This window comes from Coenobita brevimanus, chromosome 76, assembly GCF_032717465.1.
Source record: "Coenobita brevimanus isolate Jiangsu-jjx chromosome 76, ASM3271746v2, whole genome shotgun sequence".
Lineage (NCBI taxonomy): Eukaryota > Metazoa > Arthropoda > Malacostraca > Decapoda > Coenobitidae > Coenobita > Coenobita brevimanus.
The window spans coordinates 12,910,257-12,919,298 of NC_137029.1; the positions used below are offsets into that span (position 1 = coordinate 12,910,257).

The following is a 9,042-nucleotide window of genomic DNA, read 5'->3' on the forward strand; positions in this document are numbered from 1 at the left end:
GAGATAAGTGGACTTGTGTATGCTATGATACACATGTAATTAGTAAACTCAGGTTTGGTGTTTTTATGTAGGTTGGATACAGTGCCGGGTACTGACATAAGTGTTTTTTATGTGGGTTGAATACAGTGACAGGTTTTGGGTTTTGGGGAGATATGTGAACTTGCATATGCTATAAGACAGAAAAAAAGACGCTGTTTATAATATCCTAAGTAAACTGTGGTTAGAAACAGTGTTTCCTTGCACCCTAGCAGGAGGTATCATTTTTTTTATGTCATTTGTCACTCGTGGTGAGTACAGGTGGGCCTTGGGGCTGGGAAGGCAGCTTTTTGACTCATTACAGAATTGGTAGCAGAGCGTAGTTAGTCACACGCCTTTTGGGTATGGTTTTGACAACTCCTGCTTGGGTCCATTGTAGAGCATAGCCCCGGATTGTTTAACTGTTTGTGACGTGGGTGAGTTCTGGAGTGTTGATTTGTTTGTGAAATGGGAAGAATCATGTAGAAAATTTTGTTTGTGTTGGGGGAGGAGGATACATATTTTGTGAAGTCCATGGAAATGGAGGAGGACAACCAGGGTGTTGTGGGAGGTGAATCTGATGCTGTGAGTGACCTCCTTAATGCTAGTGGGCAGTTGGCAGTAGTTGTGACAAAATTAGGACATGAAATGGCTCATAGTAAGCAGCCACAGGGAATGGCGTTTAGCAGGCAGACCCCTACCATTCTGAAGTTTTCTGGGAAATTTTGTAAGGTTTATGAATTAGATGAGTGGGTGAGGGATGCTGAAGAGAGTGTAGTCCTGACAGGGCTGCAAGGAGAGAAGGCAGTTAAATACCTGTGTGGATTTTTGGAAAGGCCAGCATTGACAAGAGTTTGGAACAGTCAAGTGAAGTCTCTCAGAGTTGGTTGCTTGCCTGCAGAATGTTTTTGGACAGAAGTTGAGTTATCTGGAATTAGAAAAACAGTTGCATGCTCATGTTCAACAAAAGCATGAAGGTGTGTGGGAATTTGCTGATCCGCTGTGTGAAATTGAAAAGAAAATGCTGCAAGTGAGGAGTAGAACGCAGGAAGATAGACAGTGGCTATTGTACACCTGGTCCTGTTGGAACTTGAGGGACAGAAAAATTGGAGTGAAGCTACGAAAATGGTGGAAGAAGCAGTCACAGGTGCAGTGGGAAGAGTTAGTACAGCATGCAGCAGTCAGAGTATGCGAGGCTAAGCAGATCCGTCGAAAGGAGGCAGAGCTAAACAGTGGAGGGAAACCAGAAAGGGTTGTGAGAAGCACTCAGTCATCATCACCATGCTCATTGTGTGGACAGCAAGGACATCTGGGCTTTCAATGTGAGCAGTTCAAGGATTTTTTGGCCATGGGGTCGGAAAACGGGAATCCTTGAGGCCTGCGGGCAAGTTCTCAAGGACTACTACTACAAGCCCCAACCAGATGGCTCTGGTTAGTTTAATGAAGGGTGCTGATGAAACAGGTGATGAGAGAGAGAAGGAAGTTAAGCCGTTGGGGAAGACTTTGGTAGTTGTGGTGTTGGTAAATGGTACGTCAGCTGCGGCTATGGGTGATTCTGGTGCTGAGGTAGGCTTGGTGACAGAGGAATGGTACAAAGAAGCATCCTCTTGCACAACAGGCTGCGATTCATGGGGTGGACATTTGGATCACAGATGCAAACAGAATGGAGATTCCATGTTTGGGTTATATTCAGGTGGATGTGGAGGTTGGGGGTTAGAGTTATTAACCCATTAACTGCTCTATACAGCCTGGGCTGTTCCAAGTGTGACTGCTCAAACAGCCCTGGCTGCACAGGTGAATTTTGAGTATAGTGCCATGGTGACCAAGGCTGACCCATGCAAGTATGTTTGAGCCTTCAAAACCGAAACCGAAACCGAAAAAGAAAACGAAAACCATACATTCCAATAGGGAATCAGACACATCAATGTTCATCCATGGCTTTACCAAGGTAAATATTGAGCTAATATTTCGTTACTATATACTTTGGCATGTGTTCTCTCAATTCCAAAGACAAAATTTGGCCTTTGGGAAATTTCATTTTCACCCTTATGTCTGCACACCACAGACACCTCCAAAAAACCGACATGAGCAGTTAACGGGTTAAGAATAGTGGACTCTCTCTAAAATGCAGCGCTGGGAAGCCTGGAGTGGTTCAAGGGACTCATTTGCCAGTGCTGCTGGAGATGAATGTTTTGACAGAATTTGTGACTGGCTGGCAGCACACCAGAGGCAGGTAGGGTTGGGTGAGAAGTGGGGAAGGTGTGTTCATGCAGTAGAGGTTAGATTAAGAGTGCTGCAACAACCGCTGGGATGGACTGTAGTGCAGCAGTGTCAAGATTCGGTGGTTCCTGCTGGTACCAGAAGGGTGCTGAAAGTGTTTATGGGAAGCTTGCATAAAGTGAATGTGGATAGTGTGTTAATGGAACCCCTAGAGCAGGCTGATGGTTACTGGGTGCCGGAAGGTGTGTGCATGTTTCCCAGTTATACAAGAGAGGTTAATGGAGAACGATGGGTGTCAGTGGGTAACTTGGGGAAAACCAATGTGCGGCTCAGGCCACAATGGAAAGTGGCCAAGGTATCCTATGGGTGGGAGATCACAGTTGGACGGGTTCATGGACACACAACAGCAGAGCCTGTGTCCCCAGAAGTGACTCGGGAGTTCAGGAACTAGCTAGGGGCGCATGTGGATAGGTCAAGCTGATCCAGGGCAGTTGGAGATGCTGGATAGGCCGCTCTATGAGTATCAGAGTGTAAATGCAGAGGATGAGCAGGATTTAGGGTGTGCTATATGAGTGGAGCATGAAATTCATCTTCGCAGTTACGTGCTCATTTGACTGCCATACAGACCTTTGCCTCCCTCTTGTATCACTGAAGTGAAGGCTCACGTAAAGGGATTGCTAGAGCAAGAGGTGATAGAGGACAGTGTGAGCCCTTACGTGGCCCCTATAGTGTTGGTGAGGAAAAAAGACGGATCATTGAGACTTTCTGTAGACCACCAGAGATTGACTGATGTTACCGTGAAAGATGCTTTCCCACTGCCAAGAGTGCAAGGCACGTTAGATGCATTGGCTGGGGCACAGTATTTTCCTCATCTGATTCAACAGCAAGTTGCCATCAAATAAGGGTGAGGACATAGGATTGGCCTAAGACAGGTTTCGTACACCGTTTGGACACCATCAGTATGTGCAATGTCCAATGGGGTTGTCCAACAGTCCACCAACTTTCCAAAGATTTATGAAACATGCATATAGTGATCTGATTTTTGTGACTCTTTGGTGTATTTGGATGATTTGCTGGTGTTTTCTTAGGATGTGGAGGAACATGTGGATAGATTGGAAGGTATGTTTGAGCTTCTGAGGAAACATGGATTGAAGCTGAAGCCATCCAGGTGTCACACCTTAGAGCCTCAGGTCAAGTGCCTTGGGTTTACCATATCTGGGGACGGGATCAACACGGACCCAGAGAAAATTCATGCCGTGCTGAAGTGGCCCACTCCACGTACTGTTAAGGATGTCAGGGGATTTGTAGCTTTTTGTTCATTTTACAGGAGATTTGTAAAGGATTCTGCTCAAGTAGCTGCACCACTGCATGTGCTGATGAGTGGGAAGTCCAGGGCAGATGTGACCAAGTACTGGGAGGAGACTGAAGCAAAGGCTTTTGCGCAGCTGAAAGACAGGTTGAGTTATGCACCGGTGTTGAGGAGTGCCAACTATGGCAAGCAGTAGTGGTAGTAGTAGTAGTAGTAGTTGTTCCCTAGGCAGTCTGGCCGAACAGCCCCGAGTCCCTAAGGAAGGCCATGGCCGAGACTGGGCTTTCCCACAGCACTCTCAAAGAGTGTATGTTGTGTTGTTGGCGTAGGTGATTGTGTGCAATGCAGTCTTTCATAATGTGCTTAATAGTATGAGGTGCTGTGCTGCATCCTGGACAGGCATCAGCGACAGAGTCATCCAGCCTCTTCTGGTAGCTTAAGAGGGCTGGATGGTGCCCACATCTCAGCCTGGCCAGGTGGACCCTGTCCTCAAGAGGATAATAGGATTCAGAAGGGTGGATGTCAGGAGGCCATGCATGCAGCTATGTGTTGTCTTTAAGTGACTGAATGGAGCGGCGCGTGATCTGAGCGTGGATATGCTTCTGAAAGCTGGTCTGAGGTGGGCGAGGGGGGAGAGATGACAGTATTTGTGTATGGTATCATGTACTGGGTGTTGTTTTGACGTTCCTTGGTGTGGGTGGATGTGCTGCCATGTACTGTAGTGGATGTTGTGGGTCTGTGGAGGCTGCAGCAAGAAACTGGGTGCCTCTCATGTCTAGGTGATCCTTGACTTTGAGGACTTTGGTTTCTTGATGTAGGTGGTCTGTGGATGTAGTAGCTGTGCAGCCTGTGATTATTTTTAGGGCCTTGTTCTGTATGGTCTGTAGAGTGTTGTAGTGTGTTTTGGTGAGGTTAGAAGCCCAGGCAGGGCTTGCATAATTCATCACTGAACGTATGTATTGTTTGTATTCTGTGGTGGTAGTTTCATTGTTGTGTCCGAATGTTGTATGGGCAAGTGACCTCAAAGCACTGAGTCTTGGTGTTATTTTATTTTTAATGTTTGTGATGTGTTGTTTAAATGACATTGATGTATTGTATGTTACACCAAGGATTTTGGGTGTGTGTGTGTGTGTGTGTGTGTGTGTGGTAGGGGAGTGTTGTTTATGGTGAGGTGTGGGATGTGACTGTGTTCTGCTGTCCAGTTTGTGAGAAGAGTCACTGTAGATTTGGCTGGAGCTATTTTGAGCCTGTTTGTGGTGAACCATTTGTGTAGTGTGTTGAGGTAAGGTTGAATGATGTGTGCAGCTGTTTTTGCGTTTTGGTGCGTGCAAGTAAGTGTTATATCATCTGCATAGGAAGCTATGTGTATCTGTGGTGTGTGGGGTGTGGGTATGTCGTGCATGTATAGGTTGAAGAGTGTAGGGGACAAAACAGATCCTTGGGGGACGCCGTTTGTGAAGTTTCTGATGTTAGAAGATTGACCGATCTGCCTGCTAAGTAGTTTGCCATCCATCTTTTTGTGTTATTGTGCATGTTTGTGTTGAGTATTTTGTTTGTGAGGTTGTGGCAGGGGATGGCTAATGTCTAGTGTGATTAGGAGTGTTCTGTGTGGTTGCGTAGCTGAATTTATGCCATAGAAAACTCTCTATGTAAGGTCTGTAAGAAGGGTGTTTGTGGAGTGTAGTGGCCTAAAACAATGTTGTGACTGGGCTAGGGGAATGTGAGGTGACTAGTTGTAGTACCAGTCGTTCAGTGACTTTAGAGTGGGTACAGAGGAGTGTGATGGGGCGATGTGAGGAGGGTAATGTGGGGTCTTTGTTGGGTTTAGGGATAGTGATGATATTGCCATGCTTCCAGATGCTGGGTATTATGTTGTGTGAGCAGCTGTAATTTGATATGTTGGTGAGTGCTTGTATGCCTTGTGGTCCTAGTGTTTAAGGTGAATGTTGCTTATGTTGTCTGGTCCACAAGCAGATGAGTGCTTGAGGCTGTTAATGATGTGCTTCGTCTGGTTGTAAGTGAAAGGTGCATAGTCTGGGTCTGTGGGGAACTGTCTCTTGCATCGGATGATAAGTCGGTCTTCGGGATGGGGGTTTAGATGGCTGACTTGTGAAAAGTGATTGATGAGAGTGTTTGCTTGTTGTTTGTTTGAGGGTATTGTGTCTGTTGTTGTGATGGCAGCGTGTGATTGTGTGGTGTTGCTGTTGGGAAGTGTGATGCTGTTTAGCGTCTTGTAGAGTTTGCTGATGTTTGTTTTGTGGTCAAGTGTTTGGAGGAAATTTTTACAGTTTAGTGTTTGCTGTTCTGATATTTTAGTGTTTATCTCAGTGTTGAGTTCTTGTATTTGTTGTATGGTGTCTTGTGTATGGGGTGTTGGGGAGTGTCACAGTGTGTTCCGTTGTCTGATGAGGCCTTGAATTTCTGGTGTGAAGTTGGGGTTGTGTCTCTTTCTGTTGCCTCTAGGGATGTGTCTTTTGTCTGCGTTTTGTATAATTGTATTGAAAGTGTGCACAGCGGTGTTGATGTTTGTGATGGGTGTACTGTTTAGTGTTTCGAGATGTTGTTCTGTTTCAGTTACAAAGGCCTCCCAGTTGGCTCTCTTATAATTAGTGTATGTGTGTTTGTGGCCAGCTGGGGTGATTCTGGTTTTGGTAGTGATGATGATTGGGAGGTGATCAGAACCTAGGGTTCTGACCACTCTCCATGATGTAGTGGGGGCGAGGTTTGGGGAGCAGAAGGTGATGTCTGGAGATAATAGGAGGAAGAGGGCTTGGTGTGGGATATGGGTATGTTGGTCTAGACTGTTTAGTATGAAAAGATGATCTGTCAGGGATTGTATTACCAGCCCTCTGTCTGTGTCAAGGTTGTTGACATGCCAGGCCGACGACTTGCGTTGAAATCACCACCCAGGTTGATGTTGGGTATGTTAGTGATGTGGTGTATCTGTGAAGAGTAACTGTGTGGTACTGTGGGGGACGACTGGGGGGGAAAGTAAGTGTTAGCGATTGTTATATGTGATTTGTTACCAGTGCGTATTTCACTTGATTGTATTTCTGTTGTGGTGTCATGTGGGGGGAGAAGTGACTTTGTGTGTGCATTGGTATCTGCAAAGTTGATGGATTTGTGTATCAGGGTGATGAGTCCACCGCCACCGCTGTCGGCCCGGTCTTGTTGAAGGTGGTGAAGTTATGAAATGTCGGTGTTTTCTGTGCTCTGTGTAGTTTTGTTTCTTGTAAGATGGAAATGTATATGTTCTGTTGTTTGATGAATTGTGAGTTCATGTTTTTTAGTGTTTATCCCATCTATGTTTAACTGAAGGATGTTTATGTTGTGTGTGCGATGTGTGTTGGCTGCTGCAGCATGGGGGGGAGGTGGTGTGGGTGGAGGGGAAGGGGTAGGAGGAGGTTGTGATGGAGGTAAGGGTTGAGGTGGATTAGGATGGGTTGGAATGGGAGGAGTTGGGGGACTGCATGGTGTGGAAAGGGTCGGTGGGTTTGGCTGTGGAGGTGTGAAGGAAGTAGGAGTAGGATTGGAAGGGGGGTTGATGGGTGGGGGGAAGGGGGGAAGGAGCATAAGGAGCAGGTCCAGGTGTTTGTGTAATGTTTTTTAGATCCAAGTGCTGTGCAGGTGTAATAGGTGCAGTTCTTGCAGGAATTGCACTGAACTGAACCCTTTGTCTGTCGGCTCGACGTGATAGGTTTTGAGCAGTAGTAGTAGTTGTTCCCTAGGCAGTCTGGCCGAACAGCCCCGAGTCCCCTAGGAAGGCCATGGCCGAGACCAGGCTTTCCCATAGAGCTCTCAAAGAGTGTATCTTGTGTTGTTGGCGTAGGTGATTGTGTGCAATGCAGTCTTCCATAATGTGCTTAATAGTATGGGGTGCTGTGTTTCATCCTGGACAGGCATCAGCGACGGAGTCATCCAGCCTCTTCTGGTGGCTTTAGAGGGCTGGATGGTGCCCACATCTCAGCCTGGCCAGGTGGACCCTGTCCTCACGAGGATAATAGGATTCAGAAGGGTGGATGTCAGGAGGCCGTGCATGCCGCTGTGTGTTGTCTTTAAGTGACTGAATGGAGCGGCGAGTGATCTGAGCGTGGATATGCTTCTGGAAGCTGGTCTGAGGTGGGCGAGGGGGGAGAGATGACAGTATTTGTGTATGGTATCATGCACTGGGTGTTGTTTTGATGTTCCTTGGTGTGGGTGGATGTACTGCCATGTAATATAGTGGATGTTGTGGGTTTGTGGAGGCTGCAGCAAGAAACTGGGTGCCTCTCATGTCTAGGTGATCCTTGACTTTGAGGACTTTGGTTTCTTGATGTAGGTAATCTGTGGGTGTAGTAGCTGTGCAGCCTGGGATTGTTTTTAGGGCCTTGTTCTGTATGGTCTGTAGAGTGTTGTAGTGTGTTTTGGTGAGACGCCCAGGCAGGGCTTGCATAATTCATCACTGAACGTATGTATTGTTTATACAGTATACTGTGGTGATGGTTCCTTTGTTGTGTCTGAATGTTGTATGGACAAGTGACCTCAAAGCATTGAGTCTTGGTGTTATTTTATTTTTAATGTTTGTGATGTGTTGTTTAAATGACATTGATGTATTGTATGTTACACCATGGATTTTGTGTGTGTGTGTGTGTGTGTGTGTGTGTGTGTGTGTGTGTGTGTGTGTGTGTGTGTGTGTGTGTGTGTGTGTGGTAGGGGAGTGATGTTTATGGTGAGGTGTGGGATGTGAATGTGTTCTGCTGTCCAGTTTGTGAGGTGGGTCACTGTAGATTTGGCTGGGGCTAATTTGAGCCTGTTTGTGGTGAACCATTCGTGTAGTGTGTTGAGGTAAGGTTGAATGATGTGTGCAGCTGTATTTGCATTTTGGTGCGTACATGTAAGTTTTATATCATCTGCGTAGGAAGCTATGTGTATCTGTGGTGTGTGGGTATGTCACGCATGTATAGGTTAAAGAGTGTTGGGGACAAAACAGATCCTTGGGGGACGCCATTTGCGAAGTTTCTGATGTTAGAAGACTGACCAGCAAATGTTACGTGTGCATATCTGCCTGCTAAGTAGTTTGCCATCCATCTTTTTGTGTTATTGTGCATGTTTATGTTGTTTTGTTTGTGAGGTTGTGGCGGGGGATGGCATCAAAAGCTTTGCTAATGTCTCGTGTGATTAGGAGTGTTCAGTACGGTGGCCTAGCTGAATTCATGCCATCGAAAACTCTCTGTGTAAGGTATGTAAGAAGGGTGTTTGTAGAGTGTAGTGGCCTAAAGCCATGTTGTGACTGGGCTAAGGGAATGTGAGGTGTGACTAGTTGTAGTACCAATCATTCAGTGACTTTAGAGGGGGTGCAGAGGAGTGTGATGGGGCGGTGTGAGAAGGGTAACGTGGGGTCTTTGTTGGGTTCAGGGATAGTGATGATAATGTCATGCTTCCAGATGTTGGGTATTTTGTTGTGTGAGTAGCTGTAGTTTGATATGTTGGTGAGTGCTTGTATGTCTCGTAGTCCAAGG

At 46.4% G+C, this 9,042-nt stretch overlaps 1 pseudogene; it reads left to right on the plus strand.

Annotated features, from left to right (window-relative positions):
- The first annotated feature begins 555 nt into the window (after positions 1-555).
- On the plus strand, positions 556-1,390 carry LOC145408173 (uncharacterized; annotated as a pseudogene).
- The last annotated feature ends 7,652 nt before the right edge of the window (positions 1,391-9,042 follow it).